Source organism: Chlamydotis macqueenii, chromosome 4 (genome assembly GCF_036417535.1).
Source record: "Chlamydotis macqueenii isolate bChlMac1 chromosome 4, bChlMac1.mat, whole genome shotgun sequence".
In the NCBI taxonomy this organism is placed as follows: Eukaryota; Metazoa; Chordata; class Aves; order Otidiformes; family Otididae; genus Chlamydotis; species Chlamydotis macqueenii.
The window spans coordinates 80,493,041-80,508,231 of NC_141559.1; the positions used below are offsets into that span (position 1 = coordinate 80,493,041).

Below are 15,191 nucleotides of genomic sequence, written 5' to 3' on the forward strand. Positions count from 1 at the left end.
TTAAAGCTACCTTACTAATGAGAAAAGTGTGACTAATTGGAAAGTCAAACTTCCCACTTACTTTGCTTTACCTATTGCCTTTCTAATTAATTTCTAGATTTTCACATTTCTATTTGCATTACTTAAAATGGCAAAATGATGTTTGTGATTGGACAAGTGTCTTTCTTAATATACCATACAATGTGGTATAGTTTGACAATATTTAACAAGAAAAGATCTGCTCATTTCTGCAAATCCCCTGTTGTCCAAGACCTTGTTAAGACAAAACATTTCTGTGAAATTCAGTGATCTAATTAGCCTGTTTGATTATTTGAAATAAAATTAAGTCTCCAAAATTATTAAATCACTGTGTACTTTTCCATCACATTAATTTGCTCTAAGCAGAGAAAATCTGATCACTTCTGAGCACACAAAAAGAATGACAAGTCTATGGATCTACACCTGTTTGCCCATTTAAAACATCTCTGATAACTTGTGATGAGTGGTCCATACCCTACTTAAGGCAATGGGTGACAGGAGATTCCTGTCACATGAGGGTCGGGGACAGACTGAAGCCTGGGACATCTCTACTCTCAGCTCTTTACTCTTCCATCTCACACAGGGGGCCAGCAAAAGCACCTCATACATAGAAAGCTTCCAGAAGCACTTGCAACCCTTCCTCTTTACCTCGCACTCCTTCCTGCTCTTCTTATGACAGTCATTCTCCAATGGATATACTACCATCTTGATAAGGTTTTACCTTATAATTTATTTTAGGGCACAGCCTCAGTCTTTACCATGTTCAGAAAGCATCGTGTGTGTGACATACTGTTGAGTGTTTCTTGCCCATGATCTCTCTTCACTGATTTTGTATTTTCATGATGCTCCGAAGGCACTACACCATGCAGTCACTCACAGGGAGGTTTCATTCCCTGACCTCATCTACTTAGCAACTGCATAAAGCCATAGGAAAATCCATTCACACAATGGATTTTTTTTTTTTTTTTAAGAGGAGAAGAATAAAAGATGGCATGTTCCAAATAAATCCACTTTGCTCTTCCATATTAAAATTCTGTTGGGACTCCCTCCTACTCGTGATTAATCTCATTATTCTTCAATTAATTTGGGAAGATCAGCAACTCATTTTACACTACCATAATTATTTCTATAAGGCTAGCAAAAGCAAATTGCCTTAATACATTAAAAATAACATACGATGGCCAAAATTAAAGTTTTTTTCCTCTAAAAAAGAACACAAGGATTAAAGCAATTTAAGCAATGTGCTTAATACTGCAAACAAATCTAGGCAAAATGAAGAGAATGCACGTCAAATCTGCAAACTTATTTTCCCCATCATCACATCCCATTAAACAGCTAGCTGTAACTTTATTAGTCTCTCTCATTTTTTTCCCAAGCATCCAGTTCTTATTTTGATCCCTTGTTTATTGTTAAAATGGCAGTAATGCTTTACAGAAATAACCTAAAATTAAGGCACTGTGCTTATTGCTGCAAGTTTTCAATTCCTTCATTGACATCCTTTTCCAACATCACAATGAAATCTCCCGAAAATCTAATTTCAAGAGTAATTAGCAAATTGTATTAAAAACAAATTAAACCAATCCAGCCTGATTTGTCAATATTATTCAGCTGTAGCTAGCTGTCAGCCAAATGTCACTCAAAGACAAAGAACTGGGTAACATCAGCATAAAGTTGTCATGTTGTATTGCAGGGATGCTCTTGGCAGATGCGAACACCGGAGTAGATACTCTCTGGATACTCACCACCCCAGTCCGGTAGCATTTTCTTACTAACAGCACGGCCAATTCTAAGAAAAAAAAAAAAATCTACCAAAATGCTTGCTGACAACGAGCTCTGTAGAGATTTGGATTTGACCTCGTTCTTTTCAATTCCGTTAAGATGCAAAGCAATTCTCTAACTGCCCACTGAAGGTTAATAAGTTGTACTGCACGACTTATCACAAGATCTTTCTTCAAAGATATTATTCAGTTCAATACGAGCACTGCCTCCACATTTTTAAAATCTACTTATTAAATAGCACCAAGTTACTAAACATTATATGAAAAAGGATAGGTTAAAAAGAAAATCATAGACACATTGCAAGACCAGAGTATTCTTTCTTTAAGAATAAAAAGACAAAACAAAACATATATTTGAGGGCTTGGCCTCTCTTTAGAGACTAGTCAACGCAGCAGTTCAGGTTCTAAACAATGAAAACAGTCATTAAGTCAGCAAAAGAGGGAAAGGGAGAGATCATTATTTTGTAACTTGTCCACTAATCAATAAATTGGGAGATCTAAAATAGAATAATCAGGTAGGATATTTAAAATGAACAACAATAATTACTACTTCATATGATATCTAATTAATTTTGGAAACTCATTGTTGCAGGGAAGCTCAGACACGAATGTGTTCAATAAATCATTAGAAAAATGGGTGGATTATAGGTCCATTGATGGCTATTAAAACAGTGATTCAGATACTAATTGCAGCTCAGGAAGTTTCTAAATCACAGCTGAGTGGAAGCTTGGAGGAGATAGCAGCAAAAAACTCACCCCACGCTGTCCTTGCTCCTTGCACTCTGCCAGAGCCTCTGCTACCGGCAAATATCAACAACAGGACAGTGAGTTAAGGTCTACTGGTCTGACCCATTCTGACAGTTGTGTACTGGTTTTACTTTTTCTTTTTTTTTTCCCCCTCAAAACCTCATTTCTCTCTTTGCAACTTTTTTTTTTCATTGTATATTTTTTCCTTTTAAAGATAAAAGAAATATACTGAGCCCTTTGTCTTCTAATAGCAGGCAAAACCAACATGTTCTCTGATTCTCTCTCTCTAAAAAAAAGTCTGCTTATTTGGGTTTTGGTTGTACCTTTGGAGTTAGCTGATGAACAAGTATTTTCTGCTTAATTTGACAGGTGGATACTCTCTCAAATATTTCCCAGACATGGTTCTCAGTTTTCAAGCACAGACTTGCCTCCTTCTGTGGGACGCTCCTGGCTCACGTGGTGGTGTATATAAGTAGACAGATTTTTATCATTTTCCAAATACAACTCTTATGATCTTCCTAAGTAGGAATCAAGGTTTCAACAGTAAAGGTCACAGACACACAACACAAAATTACTAAAAAACAAAGTCTTTTCTTGGGAGTGAGGTGGGCTTTCTGCACATTTCTCCCATCAACAGCAGTGAAAAGTATATTTAAATCCAAAAATTCCACTGTAATTTTCCACTCTAACTCTCCTTTTCAAAGATATCTTTTGTCTATGTTATTTTACCAACTTTGACATTAAGTTGACAGTGATGCTGACAATTTCTATCACTTTTACATTCATTCTGCGGTAATAAAATGCTGAACAAATTATAAAAATGTTTACAAAAATTCAATCTCCTCTACCGTTTCATCCTATAAATAAATATTGACATATCCAATAAAGTGGTAATAATGACTTTTCAGTCTGTGTGAGAGAATTATTACCCTCCAATTATATAGAAACTCATTTTAGTTTTATTTATATACTGAATGTTGGGTAGCCTATAGTCGGTAAGTGAACCCTAAATTCACTCTGGTTTAATTAAACGTTGCAGTGAACAAGAATGACACACAAGATCTTTGTTATAACATGTGAGATTGTAATTTTGTTTTGAACACTTGAATTAACACAGACAATATCTGCTGTTGGTGATAGTAAAAGTTCTCACAAAATCACATTCAATAAATGAATTAAAATAGTATATGACCTAAATACTTTTTTTTTCAAGAAAACATAACAATCAAAATGCAAAGCACTACAAGTAAATCTTTACTATAATAAATTTTCAGTACTTTGTTAGTGTGATTAAATTCTCTGGTTAAGATGGAAAAATAACTATCCATCAATACCAGTGGTTTTTTCCTGCATGCATACTCCCATGACAAAGTAGAGTATTTCATTTAATTTTGGAGAAGACTACCACCTACCAAAAAAAGAAAAAAAAACCAAAGAATATAAAATGCAGTAAATCAAATTATGAGCAATAACACTGTCTTTTCTTTTTTTTTTTTTAAGTATTTTCTATCTTTTTTTTTTTAATTTTTGTAGTGACAGCTTTCTAAAATGTAATTGTGTTATTTGAACATTTAAGAAAAAAAACACCTGGCACTTAGAATTCCATATTATTTGTGAATTCTTTTGATAATAACAATGATTTGATTCATGGGCATCAAGTGAAAACTACTAGTCATAACATGACAGCAAAGACAAAAATGTTTAACCAGATGAACAGAGTTGTAAGTGACTACAAAGCTGGAGTGGGGTGGAGATTCATCCGCCCAGATATCTCTTTATAGATAAAACTCCACAGAGGAAAAAAATTGGGAAGCAAGATTGACTCTACATCTGTGTTTTAGGATTGTGCAGCTGTTGGTTCCCATTTACTGCACACTGGTTCGTACCATGGCATGGTCATTAGATGTATGGACTGCACTAATTCCAGATAAAACCAAACCAGCTGGTGAGATCCAGGAGCTCCAGCCACTGCCAGGTGTTCACACCATGAGTTCAGACTAGTCCTAGGTCATCACAAACCCTTCCAAAACGAGTATGATGCAGACGTCAGGTCCACAAATACACTCCTTTTTCTACAGGTTTGCTCCTATCACACAACTTTCCACCAAGTTTTTCTCAGCTCTGACACCAGTCTTGCTCTACCCTAGAGTAACATGAATTTTATTTTGTGATCAGTTTGGTGAGGTGAAATTGGTTCTGTGACTTTGTCACTCCAAAGGCACAAGGAAATTCTTTGTTTTTTATACAATCTTACCAGCAATGCTCTTAGAGTAAATCTTGAGACTGGCCAGATAGCACTTTGAGACCTTACACTTTCGGTAAGGTTGAAGTTGATTTATACTAGCAAAGCTATGCAGAGGAGTTGTTAACCCTCACTCTATAAATAAGTATTTAGCTGACAAAAATTCAAAAATATGAGTAACAGATTTACCAAACTGTGTTAAATTCTTACCCCAATGCTCAACAAATAATTGTATGCTGCTTACTATCACCAAAATATACACATACATACTGCTTCACACATTTTACAGTATTAGCAAATGGAGATAAACAAATAAGGCAATAGTTAAAAAAAAAAAAGTGTTGGGTTTTTTTTTGTTTGTTTGTTTTTTGTTTTGGTTTTTTTACCATTACATAAGTTCTGCGCCATTCTACTGTTTGCTTGCTAACAGCTCAGTTTATGTTCTACGTCCTCGTTCCCTTTCCATGATGTCTCAATTTTTCATTTCCCTTAAGGTTCATTTCAATACGTCCTTTTCTTTTGCCACTGACTCTTTCTCCAGCTTTTGAGGAACATAGGGATAATGAAGGAAAACAGACAACCTAATAGTACTGAAGGAAGCAAAGGAATCAAATTAAGTAAGGAGAGGAAACTCTCCCTTAAACATTTTACTTAGAAGAAAGGCACTTCCAAAGAAAAGTACATTTAGTGATACCAGTATGGCTGCTTTCTATTCTGGGGAGAAGTAAATTGAGGAAAACCAAAGAATGGGAAATAAAAAAAAAAAAATAAAAAAAAAGTCAAAGCAAAACCCATAAGTAATATACATGAGGTTTTGAAAACAAGTGAGGAAAGACAAGCAGGAAGCAAACAAAACAAGATATTTCAGTGAAGAAAATAACTCAGTTAAGCATTTCATTTGAAATGTGAAGTACGTACAAATAATAAAGCCTGTATCCTGATCTTTGAACAGTTTCAAAACTAGCTATTAAAACAACCTTGAATGGGTTACAAGTTGCACTTGTGAAATCCGAAGCTCCATTTTGAAGGCTAAGCAAAGATAAAAGCAAAATTTGTTTCAATGCATTGCTTGTCCACTACTTCTGAACCACCGTAATTGTGCTTACTCTGAATTCCTGCATGCAACACTGAATCCATCAGCCTGCTGCCAGCTTTTCTTTCCATATTGTCTATTACTGAAGTGCAAAACTGCTGAATGTGTTCCAGTGCAATTTTAATCATCTTATAGAAAATGTTCCAGCCTGATGAGATCAAATGCCTTTAATTATGGCAATCAAATATATTATCAGTTTAATATTGCTAACCCATAGTTGGTACACAGAACCCACCCTGAACGACGCATAGAATAGAAGGGTCCACTATTTAGACATGACTTATTTCAACCTTATGGCTAAATGCCTCTTTCAGTTTAGGTACAAATATTCCTGTCTCTCATTATTACCTTAGAAAAAAATTACTTTAATAGAATTGTAGACTTTTTTAAATTTTCAGAAAAAAAAAAAAAAAAGCTAATTTCATGGAAAATTCACAAAACAAAATTCTTTATCACAGATTCCTGAATACAACACCACCCAGTTCTCGTACAGAAGTTGCCGTCGGTACATCTCCATGCATCCTAAACAAGAGACCAACACCATGATCATGCTCATGCATATCAAGCCGAAATGGCAAAGGGAGCTGTCTTTAAGTGCTTAGTGATGCAGCGGTCCTGGAAGCAGCAGACGTCCAGGTGCCTGTATGGGATCTACAGAGACACATTAACTCTCTGATAGAATAGCTACTGCAGTTATCCATACTCTTCATGTTGTGTTTTTACATATTCTTACAAAACACAAATGAAAACAAACAAACAGAAAGCTAACGATGGGAAAACTACCGAGACAAATTTATAAACTCAATAGTGAAGAAGCCACTACAAATCTGTAGGGAGACAGGGAGAAAGCATCTCTGGAGAGGACTGCGCCAAAACTTTTGAGGCAAATGCAGAGCCAAGCACCTCCTCACACACTGGACGAAGCTCCAGTAGCTAAATTCACCCCATCAACAACAACTGAGTTTGAGTGATGTCCGTGTAAAGCTCAAGATATTACTAAGCTAAAGTTGTCCAAAGAAGCTGTAGCGTTTCCAGCCTCAAAGATATTCTAAGTGCGAAAGGACAATGCCCTGAGCAACCTGCTCTAACACTGCAGGCAGCTTTACCTCAAGCAGATTTGAACCAGATGACTTCCAACGGTTCCTTCCAGCCAAAATTATTCTCTGATCCTGTATTACTGCAATAATGGTTGTTCATAAACCTCAATTCTATGTGCTCACGTTGAGGAAAAAGAACCTCTAATGTTATTATGTTATTGAGAAGATAATTCACAGTAAGAACTTCCAAGAGAGCATTAAGCTTCCTTGTTAAGTACATTGAGTTTGATTATTTAAATAAATCATAATTTCTTACTAATCAGACAATCTTTGCAGCACAATACAAGAAGAAGCTGTCGTAGTTACATGACTGAATCAGTTTGAGGGGGCTATGCAAGTAGTCATGATATTAGGAGTTCTATTTAGAGAAATAATTATCCACACATGATGAAAATGATCAATCACCTCAGAGTTAGTAACAAATGTGCACTGTTATATGGCTCATTAGTATCCATAATGCAGATACAAAAAACAGAAAGTTTCTTTGTCACTGATAGTTATAAGCACTGCAATATGTTTTTGCTTGATTGAAATAGATACGAATTCTGCGGAAGAAGGAAACATCCTCCTCTTTTATCTCCAAAATAGCGTCTGGAGTCAGGATTCTTGCACTGTTCCAAGGCTATAAAAGGAAAAGCCTCACCACCTGTGATACACTCAGAATATCTGGCAGTATTGTGAAGGTAACTGCCCCCTCAGCTAGCATGAAATAATAGACGTGTCTGGCAGGACAACTCAAAACGTATGGGTGACACAAGCACTGGAATATTCACAATAGGATAAGATCAGCAAGCCTCTCTGAGGACCTAGTGCTGGATAATTTTAGCATTTCGAAGACAGGAAAGGGATTCATTGACAAGAGTGACATGAAAGACTGAGTCACTGACAAGGACTCAGTCATTGACAAAGATTTTTAACTATCTCCCCAGTTGCATTATGCTCTGCAGTTGCACAGTTTGAAAAATCATAGGTCAAGAAGAGAACTGAATTTAAACAGATTGGGATAAACCTTGGGATATCGGCACCTGAATATAGAAATAGCATGGTTACCGGTGAGAGGAGCAGTATCTATTTCTCTTCTTAGCACAGCCAAACCCCTGTCTTTAAGAAATTATCTTGTTTGTTATTAAAGTAGTTACCCAATTACAAAGACAACTGTGTTTCTCTGTAATGGTCCTGATTCATCACATGAATTGACTTCAATCCACAATTTATTGTCTTAATTACTTTTTTAAAGTGTGGGAATAGGTATTAAAACGTGGCTACTGAACATACAGTACCTCTTCCAGATTCAGAACCAGTTTCTCCATGAGACATTAGATTCATGTTTTCCTTGAGGGAGATCGTTTTCTGGTGATTTTCTCCAGAGCTGGCTGTGTCTACATTAGTAAGTAGTGTAGTGTAATAGCAAGAGGAGAAACTGAGACAAATGCAAGATTTCCCAAGGCTTGTGAAATCCTGAATCGAGTAGAGAAAAACTTCAAAATCAGGGTCTTAAGAATTTTAAAACAGGATATTTGAAATCCTAATTTATTTTTTTAAAAACAATTACAACTTGTCCAAACAAAAGTAAACATAACAGTAACTTTTGGAGAGGGAAAAAAAAATGCCATAGTTGACTTGTCAGCAAGATCAAAACCTGTTGATACACAAGTTTTTTGGGGTTATGTCAACATCAGAAGAAACATAGCATCCTTACTACTTGCAAGTTGGACATTGGCAAACTTTACCAGAAGACAGATCAGAGTTTACATGGAACTGTCCATGTAAACATCCTTAAAAAAAATCAAATTCAGGCCTCAAAACCCTAAAAAACCCAAAAATAATCATTGATCCATGCCCCAAAGTTGTATTTGGATTTGTATGCTGGGAAGAATTAGATATTGATTCTGGACTTTTATTCTTACCTCCAAGAACTAGCACTGCTACCACTGCTGCTGAAGATGTTATTGAAGTGTGCTCGTTAGAAAAATTACAAAAGCTATAATGAAAGATAACAGCCAAATATATAACTTTATGAGCTCAATTGTTTATGAAAGAATGTACATTTAAATACACTACCTTAAGGCAAGATTATCACCAAAAGGTCAAGCATTTCAACTCAGATGTTTGGCATTTCTGAATTTATCAGTTGGTATTACTTAATTTCTGGGTGACAGTCTGCACCTCAAAATGTTGTCTGCTGAAATGTGTTTAATGAAAATCTTTGGACTAGATTATCTGACCCTGTACTCTGCAAAGTTAAAAACAGAAGTGTCATAATTTTTTATAAATACCATGAGAAAAATGAAAGAGGAAATGCAGTTTAATAAAAGATCACATAAATTAAAGCTCCTGCAACCACAAGAATATCTACAACTGAGCAAGGTGCAGTCCAAACTTCCAACTCATGAAAAAATAGACTCGAGAAAAGAGAGTGAACTGGAGATCAGCAGTGGAAAGAAATGAGCACCAACCAGACTTGTTATCTTCAGCTTTGACTATAAAGCATTTTTTCCTTTAAAACACAGAAGAACAAGTCAGATACAATCTGAAGAAGATAATAACTTATCACTCAACATATTATTTCTGTTTTAGTAGGAGAAAGCACAACGCAGCTACCCTTTGAGGTAAGCTGCATTGAAATGTAACAAGGAACAATGAGAATTTAAGATAGTTTTTAGACTTTCAAATATTTTCCTCACAAGCTCTTTCCCTTAATGTTCATTAACTTGCTATTCGTTAAAGAGTTCTACTATTTGCAGACTGTCTCAGAAAACTCATTAATCACCTCCTAAAAACTCTGCGCCAATTAGTATGTATGGCACCTACCATAACGGAGCTCTGAACTGTGGTGGTGTTACCTACTTCCTTCTGTAATAAACTCCGCTGTCATCATCATTACTTGTAACGGCGACCAGTGTAGACATTTTACAACACACTGGTAAAACAGCAGGCTTTAAAACTGTCACCTCTTTAGGAAATGATTTCTTTGAGATCCAATTAAAAGAGGGGAAAAAAAAAAAAAAAAAAAAAAAGATATAGGTTCACCAAGTTAATAAACGAGTTCCACAAATTTAAAACTCAGTGCTGTTTTTCTCTCCTTAATAGAACTAGCTAATATAAAGAGGAACTCATACATATCCAAGAAGATATCTCTTTAAATCTTGCTTTAACAAGCAGCATTGACATGTAGGAGACTCATATGCAGCACATCGAAGAAAGAATTTCTCTGTTTTGCAATTAGTGTGAGTTTGGTTTTTTTTAGAAAAAGAAAAAAAAAAACCTAAAGATTTAAAAAGGATCATTTACTGCAAAGATTTAATTCATTTAAAGGAATAGACTATAATGCCTTCGAAATAAAAGCAAAAATCCTAATACTAAGTCTTAGTTCTAAAGAGAAATACAATCTGTATTTATTATATTATTCACAATTTCTTATATTATTCACAATTAGTAGTGACCTACACTACCATCACAATTGCAATAAAGCCTTTCTTTATGAGAACATCTTTCATTTCCAACTAAGAATGTAAAAATATAGTACCTTAACTAAAGTATGAATTGCATCATCTCTAAAAATATAGTGGTATCTATAGGTGTTCCCTTCACAGAAGAAATTCTTAGTGATATAACCAGGCAGTATCCCAACAGCTCTTTCAAGAATTAACAGGACGAAGAAAGGGGCAAAAATATCCATTTCACTTAGGTCAGGCAGCTTCACGTAGCATTGTATGATTTCTACAGGCTGCCAGGCAACAACACACTGTCAGGCAATTCTTAACTCCACTTCCTAAATTTCTCAAATTCAAGGAGCAGAACAGTAGGAAACGTGCATTGATGAGCAGAGCATTCCCATTTGTGTACCTTCCTCCCCAGTTCCTCCCACTGGTTCTCTCCTCGAACTCACTTGTTTCAATTCTTGCAGTTTCTGTACTTTTAAAGGTTAAATTCTTGGAGTAAAAATAAAAAGGGAAACATAGAGAAAAATTCATGAATACAGTTCAGTAGTAATTCAACTGGTATAGCCCAAAGGACTGTGAACAGGTATTCACTGCTTTCAAAAGATCTTTAAGTGATTTGAATATTGCTTAGCAACACTAACACTATTTAAAGGGCTGTGACAACAGCACATGTATGAGTAGGTCCAGAGAATAACGGCTTCATCACGTTCATACCAATGCTTTATCCAGAAAGCAAGGTTCTTCTGTGTTTTGTCCTTCCCTTGAAGGAGCAAGTTCTCATCCCAGAACCCAAATAAGATTTATAGCATCTGTAGTTAGACGACTAAAATAACTTTGCCCAGACCATGCACTTCTGGCTTTAAAATGGTTAAGAACACAGTTCTAATAAACAGGTTATCACTAAACTTATCACTTCAGCTTTGGTAGAAGAAATTACCACATTGTCAGGCTCTGTCTGTCCTGTGATTATTAAACCTGAGAACATAGTTTAAAATGGATAAAGTGAAGCTTTGCTTAATAGATAGAAATAAATAAGGAAAAAAAAGATGCAGTGGGACTCCTGTTGCTATATCAGATTATGAAGAGGGGACCGGAAAGGTGATACAGAGATGTTCAGGCCACCCTAACTTCTCACAAAAGCCTACTTCATTCCCACACAGAACTGGACTACGCAAACAAGATATTGATTCCCCAAAACATAACGGTGGCAGCAAGTCACGTAACATCCGTTTTTTAAAAATAAAGCAGAGAATGGGTCTGTGTACACTGTGTGGCTTCATCAGTTTAATGCACTGTAATTGCTGCATGTGTTTTAGAGTTAACTCACAAAATGGGATTGAAGAACAGATCCCAGCAAAAACAACAAAAAAACAGACATACATTTTACTACAGAATATAATAGCAGACATCATCATAGGACAAAAAATATATAGAATGGAGATTTGGGGACATTATTCTCTCCAAGTGGTAAATCACAGGCATGAAAGGGATGAGAACTTCAGAATTTTTGCGAAGAGTTTTGCAAAAGAAGCCATTTGCAATGCACAGTAAGTTTTGTTCATCCTACAAAATCCACAGCCAATGCTGCAGGGCTGCCACCTGCTGGGACTCCGTCAGATACTGGTATAAAGACAGGGCTGATAAATTAGTGACTGCTGGGTGGAGAAAAAAAAAAAAAGAAAAAGGAGAGTGGCTGGTTGCAAGGAAACTGTGATATTTATAGTAAGTGCACCCAGATAAAATTGGATTAGATCCACGCATCTGAGAAAAAAACAATGATGCACTCTCTAAGTCCTTCAGACCAAATTACATTTAAGGATCCAGACTTCAGTGACTTCTCCACACTTACCGGGAAGGTCTTTTTTTCCAAAGGGTTTGGGCAATGGTCCAAGACATGTAACAAAAGACAGAAGAGTAAACAGAATGCACATCCTAGCCCAGAAGCATTCACCCTAGTGTAATGCAACTCAGCTGTAAACCTCTGCCATGATCAGAGCTAGAATACTATGAAAACATCAGAAAATACATGGATTGAAGTGGTTTTTTTAGTATTTCTGGTGAATGAAAAAAAAAAAAAAAACAACCTCTTATTTTTATACAAATTGATCAAACTAACCTGCATGCCAGGACTAAAAGGTATGGCTTTTCCAAACGTGACAGAATTTCTGAACCAAAACAATATCTAATTATCGATTGTCTTACAACTAATGAACTCTCGCATGCCTTCTTTTTCTCTTTACTGTTCTGTATCTCCTTCTTTGTCTACCTTTTCATCTTCTTCCTACAGTTTCTCTTACTTTTAGTGTTTCCATGGCAATGACAGTAAAAGATTATGTATCGTTTGTGTATTTCTATCTTTTTTTACATAAAATTTTGAAAAATGACAAAAAAAAAAAAACAAATCACAGATCCCTCAGAGAACGATGCAAGAGCCAGGACAATAACTCATTATGCAATTGCGAAGATTTAATAGCTAAGAGCTATTTGTAAGCTCATCTTCACAAACATTTAAGCTAAGAATAACAGTTCTAAATATATCACGTTAAAAAAATGAAGGGAGAGAAACTAAGAAAGTATAATCGAGTGGAGAGCAAAAGTTTATCTATTTAGCTAGAGCTCTTCAGCGTTAGTGCTATCGTGTACCTTCAGGATAACCTCCAAAGTGCATTCTTATTTTTTTTTGCTGAAGTCCTTATATTATGACAAAAAAAAAAAAGTTGCAGATCCACAGTTAAGCATAAACAGAGTTTTGCATCTGAAGTTAAAAACCAAGGAATTCACTTGGAGGAGCCTATCCAACATCTGATTTTATTTCTTTTTTTAACCCTTTTCAAAGCATAAAATTGTCCTTTATTAGCTCATTAGTTTGAAAGGGATTTCTGCCACCAGGCTGCAATTGCCACAGCTCAAGAACCTGGCAGATGTACTAAACTGAGATTGTATGTTACAAAAAATTTAGAATTTAACAAGAATGAATTCATTCTATTTTTTTTTTTAAAATCGTCTCCTGAAGCACCCATGGATCAATACAAGATATTCCCAACACTTTCATGTTAACAAAGACACACCATATGTAATCAATATAACTCTTAAAAACACATACAGATGTGTATGCCAATGTAACCTAAAAAGAGAAAATACCATTTGGGGAACTCCAACTACAATACATTCACATTTGCAAATGTGAAAGTTCAGTAAATCTGAATTTTCCTTCCCTCTGTCCCACAGCCCCTCTGGTTTTGTGAATATATTTCCTCTGAAAATGGAAGGTGGCATACACCTAAACTATTTGTGAAATTGCGTAAAAGTGAATAAATTGATGGAGTTTAGCTGATTTTTTTTTTTTCAGTGAGATAAAAAATTCCGAAATTAAGACACTGACTGTAAAATGGTTACAACATTTTGTTTCAGGGTTATGCTTCACTTGAAAAGATTTCAGAGTGCTAACTGGATTTTCAAAATATTTTTAAGAATTTAAATGAGATTACTTAACCTCTAAACATAATCCAGCTTTTAAGTGTTGTAAGGAAGAAGAGGAGGCTCCGGGGAGACCTGATAGCGGTCTTCCAATACCTCAAGGGGGCCTACAGGAAAGATGGGGAGAAGCTGTTCAGTAGGGCCTGTTGTGATAGAACAAGGGGTAATGGGTTTAAATTAGAAGAAGATAGGTTTAAATTAGACATGAGAAAAAAATTTTTTACAATGAGAGTTGTAGAGCACTGGAACAGGTTGCCCAGAGAGGTGGTGGATGCCCCATCCCTGGAATCGTTCAAGGCCAGGCTGGATGGGGCTCTGAGCAACCTGATCTAGTCAGGGATGTCCCTGCTTCTTGCAGGGGGGTTGGACTAGATGACCGTTGAAGGTCCCTTCCAACTCTAACTATTCTATGATTCTAAGGGACAGAAACATCCAAATTACCACACTTCTCTGTTTACATTAGTTAAAAACGGCTTAGACCAAGACTAATTCAGCTCTCCCTCAAGCTCTTCTTCTATATATCCACCTTAAAGTCCTTTGGTCCATTTTTTAGACAGAGGAATTTACTGCAAAGCTTCTCTTTCCATTTCTTCTATCAGTATTCAAACTCTGGTAAAGGCTGGTACCCTGTAATTTAGAGAACTGGTCTATTTTCAGAGGAAAAAGATATTAATATTTCTCAGGAACTTCAAGTACCAAATATATGTATGAGGCTGTACAATATATACAAGGCTGTAAAGTCTAGAAATTCCAGTTCCATGATTTAGATGAACTATTTCCCTTAAGCACTGTTAATTTAATCACAGTTATTGTACGTAAACAGAACAGAAACCATCTTTCAGAAATTCAGATGGGCTTGGAATTATAAGGCAAATTGGTTATTTCCTGGCTATGCAGAACATGTCTTAACTTGAAATGTTCAAATATCTTTTGGGCTATATTTGTCTTCTCTACCTCTAGGCCATAGAAGATCCACCACCACTTCAATCAACGTGAAACGCTCCAGTGTTTTACTCTTGCAAATTATACTGACCAAATAGGTTTGAGCGTGAGGTTTTTTTAAGTTTTCAAGATTACCGCAAAACCAATTTGATGCTTGTATATACTTAGGGCTTCAAATACAATGGAGAACACTGATCAATTCTTAGATAATCTTCTGATCCACAGGGAATTTATAAAAATAACCACAGAAACCCAAGTTTTCCAATATTAAAGTTCTGATGACATGTTTAAAGCAGCCCTTTATAAGAAAAGGATAAATATTAGAAAAGTGAACATTACTAGTGACAGATTTCC

General features: G+C 35.8%; 1 protein-coding gene across 1 annotated transcript in view; it reads right to left on the reverse strand.

Moving 5' to 3' along the window:
* The window catches only part of CTNNA2 (catenin alpha 2), a 495,930-nt gene that overhangs the window by 293,261 nt on the left and 187,478 nt on the right, over positions 1–15,191 (reverse strand). The window lies entirely within an intron of this gene.